The sequence below is a fragment of the Molossus molossus genome, unplaced genomic scaffold (genome assembly GCF_014108415.1).
Source record: "Molossus molossus isolate mMolMol1 unplaced genomic scaffold, mMolMol1.p scaffold_m16_p_3, whole genome shotgun sequence".
NCBI classification, from domain to species: domain Eukaryota; kingdom Metazoa; phylum Chordata; class Mammalia; order Chiroptera; family Molossidae; genus Molossus; species Molossus molossus.
The window spans coordinates 29,374,417-29,391,280 of record NW_023425366.1 but is presented as its reverse complement, the minus strand read 5'-3'; positions in this window follow the sequence as shown (position 1 = coordinate 29,391,280).

The window sequence follows — 16,864 nt, the reverse complement described above, 5'->3', positions numbered from 1 at the left end:
CAAGGAGAACAGAATGTTTTTCATTAAGCATTCACCTCTCAACATCAGAGCCTATTACATAATCTGGCCCAAATATAATGTGTAATAGAGTTTGCAATTAATAATGAATAGATCCTCAGGCAGCCTATTAGCCAAGTCCTTTCCCAGTCTTATCTTTCAGTTGTCTACCCTGACACACTGAAATACTCTCTATAATTTCCAGACAGTGATGAATACATATGTTAAAAGTTCTACACTTTGTAACATTACCTACATCAAAAGTAGAGACCATCTCTCGTTTATGTGTAATCACACCTGCATGAGGTCATTCTCTGGCCCCTTAGTCTGATGTCTAATGATTTTTTCTACCTTCCTTTTCTCTGCATTGCCTGTACCTTTTTATTTTCTCTACTTTTAACTTATGTTGTTTTTCTTGTACATGTGTTGTTAATTTTAACAGCATAAATGAGTATTTGGCTGGTTATAACAGTATCACATTTTAATGGTAATCTATCATAATGAAAGTGTTAAGAACATTAAAATGTAGTGTTAACTTTCATACTCTGGTTTCTGCAAGCTTATTTATAACATTTATTTATTTTATGTCAATGTTTTTTTGTTTTTCTCTCTTTCTGATTGGATCATGTTGCTCTTCATTTCAAATTTCCCCATATTAATTTGTAAATTGATTTTCATTCCATTTATAGTTATCTTTTCTTTTTCTTTCCTGCAACAATATTTGGATTATTTGTTGAATTTTGATAACTTACTTCAAATAAGGAAATAGTTTTTTTTTATGATCTTTTCTCCATCTATTTTATTTTTTACCATGTGTCTTTTACATCTCAAAGCCTTTTTTACTTTCATGAATTCCAATCATTCAAATTTTTGATTGATTCTTAGATAGTGGCCTGGAAAGTGAAGGGCAAGCAATGTCTCAGCTGTTTAATTGATGGGTGGCAGTCACATCCTAGGATGATCCAATGAGTAACACCTACAATAACTTCCTGCCCCTTTAGTGCAGACAGAAATCCATACTTGCTTTTAGTGAACAGAATACAACAATACAACATAGCACGTGGCAGAGTCACTTCCAGGATTATGTACATTATGTAAGATTCCATATTAGGGGGATGAATTTTCTTCTTGAACATTAGAAAGTGAGCTTCTATGTTGTGTGACGGCTTCCGAGAGGGCCATGTGGGATGGAGTTGCAGACAGCCTCATGGGGCTGAAAAATCCCAAGCTGACAGCCAGTAAGACACTGGGGATCTCAGTCCTATACCATAAGAAACTGAATTATGACAATAAGAGATTGAATTACGACAATAACGACTCAATTTTGGAAAAGGACCCTATGCTCCTGAAAGAAACACAGCTCAGCAGACACCTTGATTGCAGCCTCTGAGCAGAGGAGCCAGTTAAGCCCTGTCTAGACTCTTGATCCACAGAAACTTAATAATATATGTTATTTTAAGCCAATAACATTGTGGTCCCTTGTTAAGCAGCAATGAATAAATAATACATGAGGACTATTTCTTGTTGTTGTTTTTATAAATTATTTTCCTTCAATCATTGTGCTCTAAATTATATGTATTTATTTATTTTATTCCCTGCTCCAGCTTTATGGAGGTGTGACAGACAAATTAAAATGGTATATATTTAGGTTATAAGGTGTGATGTTTCTGTTTTTAAAATTGTACAACATGAATTAATATGTGTATACACTGTGAAATTATTGTAACAATCAAGTTAATTGGCATATCCATCACCTCACATAGTTACCATTTTTCCTGTATGTGGTGAGAACACTGAAGATCTACTCACTAAGCAAATTTCAAGGGCATGATACAGTATTATTAATGATAGTCACCATGCTGTGTGTTACATTTCCAGAACTTACTCACTGTATAAAAGAAAGTTTGAATCATTTGTCTAACATCTCCCCATTTCTCCCTAAACTCCAGCCCCTGGGAACCACCAAACTATTCTCTGCTTCTATGAGTTGGACTCTTTCTGTAGATTCTACATATAAATATGATTATACAATATTAGCCTGTTTGTGTCTTGTCTATTTCACTTAGCATTCTATTATGTCTTTCCAGTTCATCCATTTATTTGGTGGGAATGTAATTTAATGTTTGCACTATGGAAAACAGTATGAAATTTCCTCAAAAAAACTAAAAAATAGAGTTACTATATGATCCAGTAATCCCACTTCTGTGTATATATCTGGAGGAAATGAAATCAGGATCTTGAGGAGATACCTGCACTCCCTTGTTCATTGCAGTATTGTTCACAAAAGCCAAGATGTGCTCTAACTTTTTAATTAAAGTTTTTATAAATTTCCTCTGGTAGTTCTATTTCTCTGGGTCGGAATTTTAACTGCTCTGCCTGATAATCTTCTCGCTGCACCCTGGGTTCCTTTAGATGAATTTTCAATTTCTCGTTCACCTCATTTTTTTTTTTACTAAAGTCTGGTTATAGGAGAACTAGATTTCCACCAGTGATTAGAGATATGTGGTCTTCATTTATACAGATATGAGATATAACGTGTGGTAGGCTGGGAAATCTGAGCAAGGACCTCTTCTCTCTGGTCTAACGATTGTGTTCCATCTCCAAAGGCAAAAATACTCAGACTGACTATCTCATTCTTAGCCTTTCCTGGGTTAGAAATCCCTAAGCCACAGAGTAATTAAAAACTTTTATGGAAATGAGATTGTTATCCATATAACCTAGATCATCAATCTCCCCAGAATCTACCCCTTTCTAACCCTGTGATCCAGGAGTTCCTCAGGCCCTGAGGTAAAAATTGCAGATATGTCCCTCTTACTGGGATACAGAGAAAAGCTGTGGCTTTCCTACTCCTTTTTATATCCATTTAAGACAAATGTCTGGGTTTCAGGAACCACTTGGCTCAGAGGATTCTGACATCATGGAGTTGGCAGGAAAGGAACATAAACCAGGCCTGTGCTCTATATTCCCAGAATTCCTCCATTCCCTTGTCATTCCCCATCACCCTCACCATTACGTACCTTTTTACTTTAATTTGGGATATGTCCAGTATTGATTACAACCCAACCTATGCTTTTATGGTCAATTACTATTTGACAAAGGAGGCAAAAGCATAAAATGGAGTAAAAATAGTCTCTTCAATAAATGATGTTGGGAAAATTGTACAGGTACATGCAAAAAAAAAAAGAAACTAGACCACCAACTTATACCGTATACAAGAATAAACTCAAAATGGACAAAAGACTTAAAGGTAAGTCTCAAAACCATCCATGTCTTATAAGAAAACATAATCAGTAAAATCTTAGACATCTCTTGTAGCAATAATTTTGCCAATATATCTCTTAGGGCAAGGGAAACAAAAGGGAAAAATAAACAAATAAGACTATATCAAACTAAAAAACTTCTTCACAGGAAAAGAAACCATCAACAAAATCAAAAGAAAAGGGAACCCAGGGTATGGGAGAACATATTCGCCAATAATGCATCTGGTAAGGAGTTAATTTCCAAAATACATTAAAGACTTATACAACTCAACACCAGAAAGACAAACAGTCCAATTAAAAAATAGGCAAAGGACCTGAACAAATACTTCCAAAGAGGACATACTGATGGCTAATAGACATATGAAAAATGCTCAACATCACTAATCATGGAAGAGATAAAAATTAAAACTCCAGTGAAGTTTCACTTCACCCCTACCAGAATGGCTGCCATCAGTCAACAAACAAGTACTGGCCAGAATGTGGAGAAAAGGGAATCCTGGTGTACTGTCGGTGGGAATGCAGACTGGTGCAGCCACTATAGAAAGCATTATGGACTTTTCTCAAAAAATTAAAATGGAACTGCCTTTTAACCCAGTGATCCCACTTCTAGGAATATGTCCTAAAAATCCTAAAACATCAATCAGAAAGACCAGTGTTCATATCAGTGTTATATGCAATAGCCAAGATCTGGAAACAGCTCAAGTGTCCATCAGTTGTTGAGTGGATAAAAAACTGTGGTGCATTTTCACAATTGATTACTACATGGGAAAAACAAGGAACTCTTACCCTTTGTGACAGCATGGATAGACCTGGAGATTATGCTAAGCAAAATAAGCAAGTCAGAGAAAGATAAATATTATATGATCTTACTAATATGTGGAATCTAATGAACAAAATAAAATGATGAACAAAATAAAACCAGAGGCATAAATATATGAAACAAACTAAAGAATGTTAGAGAGGAGGGGATTAGGGGAGACTGGATAGAAGAAGGTGAAGAGATTAGCTAAAGAACATGTATGCATAGCCTATGGACACAGACAACAGTGTTGTAAAGGCCAGGGGTGTGGGTGGGGGCTGAGTGGAGGTTGGCGAAGGGAAGGAGAAATAAGGGACATCTTTGATAGTGTCAACAATAAAATATTAAATTAAGAAAAGAATAAACTTGCCCTGGTCGGTTTGTCTCAGCGGTTAGAGCATTGGCCTGCGGACCAGAGAGTCCAGGGTTTGGTTCCCGCTAAGGGCACATACCTCGGTTGCTATTTGTCCCCTGCCCCTTTCGGGGTCGTGTGGGTGGCGACCATTTGACCATTTGATGTGTCTCTCTCACATAGATGTTTCTCTCTCTCTCTTCCCTCCTCTCTTCTTCCAGTTGAAAAAAAAAAAGAATAAACTTCAGTAGTTTAATGCTAAGAATTTCAGCTTACCCTAAGTGCATGTAAAAACAAAACAAAAAACAGGTCTAATAAATATGGACAATACTGTTGTCAAATTAATATTTCCTTTTAAAATTTATATTAACCCCTTTAATTTTTTAGATTCAAAACTTCTAGATATAAGTCAAATACAAGTGAAAAGGTTATAATATGAACAGCTCACTATTATGTTTATATGAATGAGGAAGAGAGAATTCAAAAATAGTTTTTTAAAAGTTCATTTATTATCATTTTCTTTCAACCTTTAAAAGAAAAGGATGAATTATCTAAGGGATAATGACACAATCTAAATCTTTCTGTGCTTTCCCTTAATATATAATATTTTAATGTACCAATCTCTTTTCAAGTGGACTCAGGAAATATAATCTCTAAATTGTGATTCTAATCTCATCTCATTGTTAATACACACACAAAAAATAGGAAGAATATTTTAGAAAGCGTACTTTTAATCATTTTACATTAGACAATCTTCATTTTACTAATTTACTCATATTTGAAAGATAGCATCAAGATCAATAACCAATTTATTTTTCATCATATTCTCAAATACAAATGATATTTAAAATGTTGGTTAAATTTCTTTTTAAATTATTGACTTTAATAATTAATTTAAACGTCTCCTCCTCCACCCCTAGAGTTTTAGCACCTATGCACACTCTCATCTCTCTACTAGTCTAAAAAAGAATTGATATGTTAAAAGAGAAAATCCTATTGTTTATAAATCTGAGTCTCCTTTTTATATAAAAATGAATACAAATTATATTTATAAATAATATGCTACAGTAAACATTAAATAATAATATGGATATGATTATTTAGAGAAGGTAAACATATCTTTGTCTATTTTGTAAAATTTTATTCTGTTTTGTTCTTGTTCTTTTAAGACTTTGGAAAAAATATATGTTATCTTGCTAATAAAATTTAAATAAAAATTAATATTGTTTGATCCTAGAGATTAAGAAAACATGAAGACAGGTTTTTATTATAATATAGGAGAGCAAAAATAATAAGAATTCACTATTCCTTTTGGATTAAAAAATAACTAAATTTTTTAGAACCTAATTTAAATTTATACTTGTAGAAAATATCCAAATGACAGATCAAACAGTGATCACCCAATCTATGTTCCTACTAATATGACATTAACAGCGACCTGATTTAAAAACACAGGTGAATCGGGTGAATGCTTCTTTGATGTGATTAAGGAAATGGTAACGTGTCAGTAAATAATACATGTATAAGCATATAAGACTTCTAATCAAAGACTATACTGTGTGGGATTATAATAATTTTCTATACTGAGACTTGTTTATGACAGTTAAATATGTTTTATAATCAGAATTATGATATATTGTTCTTTAAAATCGGGTTTTATATATTTTGAATTTTTAAAAATTTAATAGTATTGTTCAAAGTAATGGATTATTTTTAAATATTGGGGAATTTACACTTCTTCATTTATGTAATATCATCTACCTGTTCACAATGAAATGCCAGATGCAATTTAGGACATGAAATTTTAAAAATGCAATCGATAGGCAGAAAACGATAGTACCATGAAAGGCCCCAGTGGTAACATAACAGCTGAAACTATCAGCAATTTTGGCTCTAGTTAAGCTGGATGTATCATCCCATAAGAAAGATTATTTCGTGAAAGTCTATACTCTAAGAGCCCAAAGGTAAGCCTCGGTAACAATATTTTTTCAATGTATAGCTGTTACTATTAAGATGACCTTTCTGAAAATAAATTTGACTAGTCTACTCTGTGGAAGTCCTAATGCGCTATTACTTTATAATGTACAACAATCTTCAATCACCCTATTCTAAAACTTTTAATGGAAAGTGCCATAGTGTATCCAATAAATATTAATTTTCCAAATTATCTGAGACTATGTGCTGCCTGGCTCTTCATAACTTTGCCAGATTTCATCTTAAAATATAATCTCTTTTTAACCTCCATAGAATAACATGTCATTTTGAGCTACAGTTGCTAGACTTCAGAAATGAGACTAAAGCAATATTGGGAAATGTTTCCTAATAAAAAAGACTTCTATGAGGACGATTTTCAGTGTGCAACATGAGACTCCTGCTCAGGAGTCCATACATCAAATTATTAATGGTCATGCTTTTAGCCCGTTTCACAGAGTATTCCTCATGAAGGGAAACAAAGAACAACAGGGAGGCCTTTCCATGACTACCAGGACAGCCTCAATAGACTTTTCTGCTCAAACTTGCACTGAGCTGATATAAGGTAAACTTAGAGGAGAAATTTTTCCAACTACAGCATATTATCCATTTTGCCAAACAACTTTTTTCTTGCTTTTTTGTTGACATCCCTCCTTTGTAAATGAAGACACATCTCCATTAAAAGAAAGTCTGAAGACAGACAGAATTCTATTTTCCCACAAATATTAGATGCAAGAAAGTGACTATGTCCTTAAACAGAAGTTTGAACTGAATTACGATGATTTGAAGTATGATGCTAGTTTATTTTCTAATACACACACAAGAAGATTTTGTTGCATGCTACAAAATAAACTTAAACAACAGTGTGTTTTTATATGGATTTCTCACTCTGGGCCAAGAATACTTGCCCGACCTTTGATGTTTTGCTTGCCCTTCTTTTGGCCAATGGAATGACATTGCATGAGATGTGCCTTCTTTTGGCCAATGGAATGACATTGCATGAGATGGGAACAAAAACTTTAAATGAATTTGTCTAGTTTGACTTGCTTCTTGCCCTCTGATGAATCTTCTAAACAACTGAATTTCCAGGTGGCCTGGTCATCTGCTCTAGAAAGACATAATAATGGTCCCTCAAAGGTTTCTATAGCCTAAAGCCAAGAACATGTGGCTATGTTACCTTAAATGACAAAAGAGAATTTGTAGGAGTAGCCTCTTATGCATGGATTTGTTTACCAATGGTCAACCATAGTCAAAATATATTAAATGAAAAATTGCAGAAGTAAACATCTTATAAATTTTAAATTGCATGCTGTTCTAAAGTGTGATAAAATCTTGAGCCATTCCACACTGTCCTACCCAAGACATGAATCATCCCTCTGTCCAGCATATCCACATAGGATTCTATGTTGCCTCGTAAGATATTAAGTTAAAAAGATTTGACAAATTTTAGAATTTGAATTATTGTTTCAAATCAATATAGACTATATATCACCTATAGGTAAAGAAAAGATAAGCACTTTAATATAAAAGACAAATAATTATTAATTGATGATCACAACTAATTTTTTAAATCATCAGTTATGTTTTTTTTTAATCAAAATCATGAAAAAATATAAGCAAGAATTTAAATTCAGAGTTGCACCACGTACCAAAATGATTTTTTTTCTGCTACTTTCTGACAAAACTTGATGAGTTGTTATACCCACTGCTCTAATTATTGGTGATTTTTAATAAATGCTTCTTTTCCTAGAGTAGAGAAAGGGCTTAAACTACAAACATACCCAGAAAGCATGAGGACAATATGGGTTTGCCGTTTTTCTAATGAAGTAAAATACAAACAAGAAATATCAGTTGATCATTAATTTGAAGTGTGAATGACATGGATATTTTCTAGCAACTTCCTGGGTTACTATCATTTGATATTTATAAAATAAAGTTTGGTGGATAGAGATTAGCATTTACCAGTTCAGTATTGACTAGGAAGCCCAACCATCAAGCAGAAATTCTGAAGTCACATAGCAAATGGGCATAATCAGAAAGTTGGAATTTCCCTTTAAATAAAAGACATTAGTGATTTCTTACCTTGATTTGTGTATTAATCACTGGGCTTTTGTTTTCTTTCCTTATAGATTATTTATACCCTTATTATTACAGAGACGTTTACATAATACCCAATGTATTATTCTATATTGGTGACACTTGAAGATATAAACTCTTATGAATGAATGAAGCTGAAATAACATATGATTGCTATAAATGAAGCTATAGTAAAATATTTTGTTTATATTTAGGCATTGTTTTACATATGTTATCTTTACATTATTTAATATTTAATTTGTCATCAAATATTTAATTTATTATTATTATGCTCTTAAATTATTTTAATGAAATTACTAAACAGGAATTTATATAATTTTCTAACAGGACCTCTATTGAAACTTGTTTATTCTGTTTTATCCAGTTTTTTTTATTATGCTTTTGCTCTGGAAAGTGAAAATTCTTTTCCATAGAGATATTTGCTCTCCAAAAATGTCAAAAAAGTTTGACAGCTCTCCAACAAAGCTCAAATTAGACTAATATAACCCTAGAAATGAAAATCCAGCTATATCTGCATACAGTTGTTCATTGGAACCTAGACCTTGAGAGGCACTGCCCTGTCTCCTAGGCAATTATGTCATTGCTGGATGCATCAGATGTTGCTGTTTGGCATCATCAAAGGGCAAACAATGCTCTGAGGATCTGAACTCACTGAAATGGTAATATCAATCAATGCATGCCCCCAGCAGTTACTGTTGTGTCTAAGGGAATAGTCGAGAACAGCTCAAATTAGCTGCATAATACTGGAAGTTCAGCAAAAAAGGGATCTCCGTGAACTAGCTAGTTTTATATTTTTGCTTATATATTTTAACCTACTGAGTACATTGTTGCTAATGGAGTTTTATTGGAGGTACCAGCAAATGACAAAATGAATCAATAAACTAGTTTAGCACTGGTTCCTCTGGAGAATACATGATTATCTGTGATTATTTGTAATAATAACAATAACTGCAATAAAGAAAAATAAAATCAACTTGATTTTTTTAGGAATTTGTATTTGTATATTACTAGGTTTCTATGTTCCTGCTGCATTTTGATTACCAGGGTAAATATAAGAAATATTTCAATTACACAAGGTTGAGTAAACCCCTAAACCATTATTACAGTAACTTTTTCTTCTTTAGTACAGTGTAGTAATTCATATTTAATATGAAAAGAAAGCAATAACATATAAAAGAAAATAATATTTACATGAATTATTTTTCAGAATTTACAAGTGCTGGGAAGCATATTTCATAAAATGTAGTTCAAGCATACATGGACATTTTATTACACCACAGTTATTGAATACCTCACAGGAAATTAGTCAAATAATAATAATAAACCATCTAATGCTCTACTTTATAAATTCAGAATGATTTCTAATGGATTTTGCTAGTCAATAGTCAATATTTTAGTTCTTTTCTTTAGCTGGTAGAAAACTAATATGACTTTAAGGAAGCTCAAGTTCATTACCCTCTTAGGAAATTACATGCTTTATAGGAATGAGTACATTAATTCTCTTAATTTCAGGATAACAAAAATTTATGGAATTTCAGTGATTGAGACTAGGGATTATGACCTATAACTCCTAAAAGTTTGTACTTAAAATTTGCATTTTATTTAATAAGTTATGCCACTATTAATAATGATTACATTTATAAATCTTTCATAGTTTTTAATACAAATATAGTTTATTTGTTAAGACAAATAGGGCTTTCTAATACTCTTTTTTCCTAGGGTATTCTGAAGATATTAATAAATCCAAAAATACTTTTAGATTTCTGATTCATACATAGTCTCAGTGGAGACCTTTGGTCTGAAATATATTAATAATAAGCTTTTTGGGTATTCCTTTGATAAATTCATTGGTTTCTCAATACCACTAATATTTTTCCTCGTATAATAATATATTAAATTTGCCCAGCTGATCTGGCTCAGTGGTGAGTGTCGACCCATGCACCAAGAGGTAATTAGTTATATTGCTAGTCACTACACATGCCCAAGTTGTTAGGCACAATACCCAGTGTAGGACAGGCAGGAGGTGGCCGATTGATGTTCTCTCTCATCGATATTTGTATCTCTCCCTCTCCCTTCTCTCTCTCTAAAAATCAATGAAGAAAAAATATATTAAATTTATTTATACTTAATCCATTATAACATATACATACTAATATACAATACTACATATAGTATAATATATATACAAATATATATTTAATCTCAGAATATTATAATTTTTATAATACACATTTGTCACTATCAGGATCAATTGTTGATATAAATCCTTTCCATTGTTGGTTAATATAAAACAGTGTCTCCATGCACATAGATCAATAGAACAGAACAGACAACCCAGAAATTAACCCAAGACAGTGTGCACAATTAATGTTTGACAAAGAAGGTAAGAAAGTGCAATGGAAAAAAGACAGTCTCGTCAATGAGTGGTGTTGGTAAAATTGGACAACTACATGGAAAAAAATGAAACTAGACCACCGACTTATACCATAGAGACATTCTGCTTCTGGCATCCAGTGAGTACAGGCCAGGGATGCTGTGAAACTTCACGCAATGCACAGCACAGCTCCCACAACCAAGAATTATATTACTCCAAATTTCAACAACACTAAGGTTGAAAAACTGATACAAATGAAGATAAATGATAAACAATAATTATTTGAAGTTATAAGAAAATAAGGACTTACTATGTAATTTATTGAACCAAAGTTTAACAAACTACAGCAAGTAAAGTCACAATTATAATAATGCATGTAGTCCTAAGTCCTAACTGCTATGTTACCAATAAATAACACTAATTTTTGGAAAAGCAAGGCATTAAGATCTTGGAATTTGGAAAATTTGGAATCAGGTCATTTGGGTTCATATAAAAGCTTCACTTACTATTTGTAGGACCTTGAACAAATTAGTAAACTTCCCATACTGTATTAGTCTTTTCAGACTACTATGAGGAAAAAACATAGACAGGGTGACAAAAATAACAGACATTTATCAAAGTCTTAGAGGCTGAAGATTATGATGCCTTCTTCTTAATACAGTAAGAGCCCTCTTCTTGGTTTGCAATAGACACCTTCTTATTGTGCTTTCAAATGGCAGAGAGAGAAATCATCTCTCTTGTGTCTTTTCTTATAAGGGTACTAATCCCATTCATCAGGGCTCCATCCAGGACCTACTTACTTCCCAAAGGCCCCACCTCCAAATACCAGTACATAGGCAATTAGGGCTCTAACATATTGGTTTGGGGGGAACACAAATATTCAGTCCATATAACATACTTTATCTGTAAAATTACAGACCCACACACATTTAAGGATTACTGTGGTATTAAATTATTTAAACCTTTTAAAGTCTTTACAATAGTGGCTGTCACACATAAAATGTAATAAACTACTACTATTATATATCCTAAATAGTGATTATAAATATCTGCTAAGAATGTTCTGAGAATTTTACATGGAGACCCTTTTCAGGGCAAGAAAGCACTTTTCTAATTCAAGCAAGAATTTGTTTTAATTTGATAGCATTTGCATTGGTAATATTTTATTAAACACGCTTCTTAAGTGCAATAATTTAAATCCATTATCTCTCAACCAAGTAAAGCTACAAAAACCATTGTATCAAAATGAGCAGTTTTAGTTTATCAAAGAAGAGTCAAAAATTGTATGTTCATATTAGTGTTTTTCAATAAGTAATTATATTCTGATGAGCTGTGTTAGCTTTTGGTTTCAATTTTAACTTTTCTTTGAAAAAATTATTTAAAAATATAAAATATTTTGTATGGAAAGTGTTTAAAAAACTTACCAATGCAAAATATGAATATTTAAACTCTGCAAGAAGTATTTCTATATTTATGATTTTTAACTGTATTGGTCATTAAACACAAAGTTAGTATTACTTCCTATTTATAAATGTACTCATTGAATTTGAATATTCATATAATATGTGTTAGAAACATGACAACTAAGGCTCATATTAGAATTTCTTATCCTCAGAAATAATATTTCCCCACCTTGCACCTCATAATAGAAGCTTATGATAGTCATTTTCCAAAGGAGGAGATTTTAAATGAATGTGATGAAGTATTTCTTCCCATTTCCAATAAAAATTTAAATGTGTAAACTCAAGTCTAAAAAGACTAAATTATCTTGTAATTTTCTGTTTATTTTTAGATCTTTTAAATTTAAAAGTTTTTTAAAATCCTGAATGAAGTTATTATTTTAATTAATTTCATCAAAGTATTTTCAGATAACCTCTATTTGTAGATGTGTTAAATTGAAAAGAACAAATGCTATAGATCAGACTTTCTACTTAGCATAATACTCAATCTAATTTAAAAACAGCATTCATTTGATGACAAGGAGCTTCACTTCCTCCACCAAAACATTAACCCCATTCTAACCATGAGACAAACATCAGACAAATCCAAGTTGAGGAATATTCTATAAAATGCCAGACTGGTCAAAATTCTCAAGATTGTCAAGAATAAGAAAGGTTGAGAAATAAAATCACAGACCAGAGGAGGCTAAGGAGACATGATTTCTAAATGTAGAGTGTTATCCTGGGTGGGATCCTGAAACAGAAGAAGTACAGAAGGTGGAATGACATCTGAATAAAATGTGAAACCGAGTTAATAAGAATGCACTAGTTGTCTCCTTAATGCTGACAAATGTACCACAGTGATATAAGAAGTTAACAACAGAGGAAACTAGGTGTGGTATATATGGAAACTCTCTGTGTGTGCAACTTTTCTGTTCATCTAAACTTAGTTTTAAAAATGTTTATTTGCTTACAATATGTCATACAGAAAAATGTCAACAGATTATACAAATAAAGTCATAAACAAAATAGCCATTTTAAGTAATTGTTTTTTAAAAAAATCCTTAATCACTTGGTAGGATATAAAGACCAAGAAAAAATGACATATTTTCTAGCTAAAATTAAGAGAGATCCATTGGAATATACATAATTCACAATTAAAATTTAGAACTTGGAAAAGTACAGCTGAATTTATAGTAGTAAAAGAGTCCCCCCATCTCTCCTTTTAGAGACGTTAGAAATTAAATGAAACTAATAACAAGAAGACAAAATAAATATCCGAAATTTCATTTCCAAGGAATTTACTTTGTCGAAATTCCTAAAAAAAAAAAAAAAGTTACATAACTCTAATAAGTACATTTTATTTAAATGCTCTGAAATCAAATCAGTACAATAGTACAACAGCAGTTTGTTTCTAAAGGGTGAATTCATCTTTAACTCTTTTCTGAGTGGCACCAGGTCTCTGTCTGCTTTCCTGGTGAGAAATGTCCACATGAGATCAATCAGGCTTTCGACAATCAGGGAAACAGATAACTTTGTATACAACTAAAGCAAACTAGTTCAAGCTTTTACAAGATGGGGCAAGACAGATACATGTATATATTCTAACTTCATCTGAAAAATAGGATCTTACTTGGAACATTCTGATAAAATAGTATAGTTGCATTAGCAGCGGAAGAAAAGGTATTTCCTGTGCAGGATACATTATTATATAACCTATAAAAAGATGGTGGAAGAATAAAGGCACTTTCTTATACTTTGAAAAAAAAAGCAACAAATATATGACAATAACAGGATTTTTACTCAGTTTGTCATAACTGGGCAGCCATGGCAACCACACCTGATGACAAAACATAGGGAGGAAGGAAGGAGGACAAAGGTCTTTGACTAGTTGTCCAAATTTATTTTTATCCAACCCTTTAGTTCCAGAGAAGGTAGAAATACACTGACATGTTTTTTCCTCCCATCAATCTGTAAAATTGAACTGCAATTTTATATAAATACTTAACTCACTCTCTAGTCTCACAGGAAAGAGTTTCAGCCTAAATTAGTTCAAAATGACCCCGTCCCTGTGTAATAGGAAGACAATACAGCAAGTAAAAGGTTTCTCAGTTGGAAGTCCCTCGTGAAAGGTTATGGATTAAACCTGATGGGAAGACAGAAACACAGCTGTGATAAATGGTGTTTCTGGAAGGGCTACATTAATTAACTCAGGCACAGCTGGCAGGAACCCAGAGAGGAGCCTCCTTTGACCTAGCAATGGATTACCTGATGATGACGCTCAAGTCTGAAATGTGGGAGAATATACCAAGGAGCTGATGGATCCAGGAATGTCATTTGAATAAGAGAAATGACTCCTCATCCAGAATCACACAGAGTGGCGACATATGGAAAGTGGTTACAGCATTTCAGAAATAATGAATGATAGCATAGGATTTATAATGCTACACACAGCTCCAGTTTCTTGAAAAGTCACCCACGGAAGTGATCATTTTTTAGATGGGTCTTTTCTTCTTGAAATGTGCTAAGGTCAGTGCTCTGCCCTCTTTGAAAGACACGGAATATCATTAACACACTCCTCCACGCAGACCTCAAAGCTCAAGTAGTCAGGTGAGGAAAATGGCATGAAATCATACTCTCCATTCCATATGAAGTTGGCATACACGTGACAAAGTAGCAAATTTACCTGCTTGGGACTGAATGGAAGAATTTCCATTTCAAGATTTTCACACCATGCTTGGATTTCAGTCTTAAAAATCATTCTGAAACAGATGTCTATTAAAAGCAGAAAAAAATAAAATAAAGGCACTTGGAAATTTAAATTCAATAAAATGAGAAACACAGACTTACAAAGCTATAACCCTCCAAAGTAGTGAAACATTTAACATGCTATGAAAAATAAGTGGGACTTAAAAACATATTTGATGTAGCAAGTAAATATAACATTATTCAACATTTCTAAAAAGGGGGAGAAAAGAATAGAGAAAAATGAATGCAAACAAGCAGAACACTTCTGGCTTCCCTTTTCAAACCATCACAGTTTAAGAGTCCCAAATCCTGCCATGATGAGCTTATCAATTTAACAATAATAAAATTAATTATTATTTATAATGTTAAATAATTAATAAATAATAAGTACATAATAATTTATAAAAAATTTCGGTATTATACATATGCACATATGAGAATGTTGTTCAGTTTTATCCAGTAGCTTTGTTTTATGTTTGAGTACTATTGATTCTGAATTAGGGGATCTTTCTTTTTTATTCCATTTATAAACAATTAAAATAACACAAAATAGCATTCTGAAAGCAAAGCAACTGAGCAGTATGTGAAAACTGTATATTGCTTATGTATTAAAAATGTCATTAAAATCTACTTCCCAGTGTATAAAAGACTGGATCAGGCTGAGATACATAAAATGTTTTGTTCTAAATAAATCTGATGTATGTATAAAGTTGGTAGTTATTTCCAAGTTAATGTATGAAGTCAATATAATGACAATTATAATGCTCACAGAGATGCAGATATCAGAGGGTTAGTAGTACCTGCAAGCAGATACAGTATCAAACAGTTTCAATAGAAGTACCAAAGAGTATGTTTCATGCACATTCCTCTAGGCAGTCATTTGAAAAGGGAGCATCCAGCATAAATTTAGAGAAGAAGCAAGTCTACTTCATTATGTCATTTCACAGAACATTCTTTAAAAAAAAAAAAAGTGTATCATTTAGTACCCCCAAAAATTCTTTAAACTCAAAAGATGAAAAATACACAATTTTTTTTTATAAACATTAGGCAATGTTATATAATAAGTAAATCATTTACAAAACTTTCACAAATATGATTCTTGGTAAGTCACTAAAGTACTTTCACTGAAGGCTACCAAATCGTGGGAGCAAATGACAGTTGCTAAACCTAATTTTAGCCATGTTCTGGATCATTTTTGTAGGCCTTTCAAGATCATTTCACAATTAACTCTCACCTTCACTTGATAGGTTGTATCAATGCATATGAACTGAAGGGACATCCCGTATTCGCTTTGCATGAACAAAAACTGAATTTCTAAACTATCTGTACCTGACTTTCATTTTTGGCTCCAATTTCTACTACCTCAATATTTGTATTATATTACTTTTCAATCAACTCTATTATTTTACCTTTACATATTTATGAATTGCATTGCACAGCAGTGATTTGTTGGTTAGAGTGAGGAAAACTCACAACTCTCCCTTCACAGATTCTTCATATTGTGCTGGGGCCTCCATAATAAAAACAAATCTCTGATTATCCATCAACATTTAGATAATTGAAAATATAGATCAACCCAGTTCTTAGTATCATGACTTCCATTGTGACAGGTTTGATAAGTTCTTACATTCAGCAACAAATCCCTTGAATGACCCCTTCTAGTGGCTGTTTGTACAACCCTGGAAATTTGAGGAAGAAATAATAGTTTTTTGCCAAAAAAGAAGAAAAATATATATTGTTCTATAGTCATTTGCTACCTACACTTTCAAATCCCTTTTCTTTTTCCAGACTAGCAAAAGAAAAAAAAGAAAGCCTTGATAATGTATA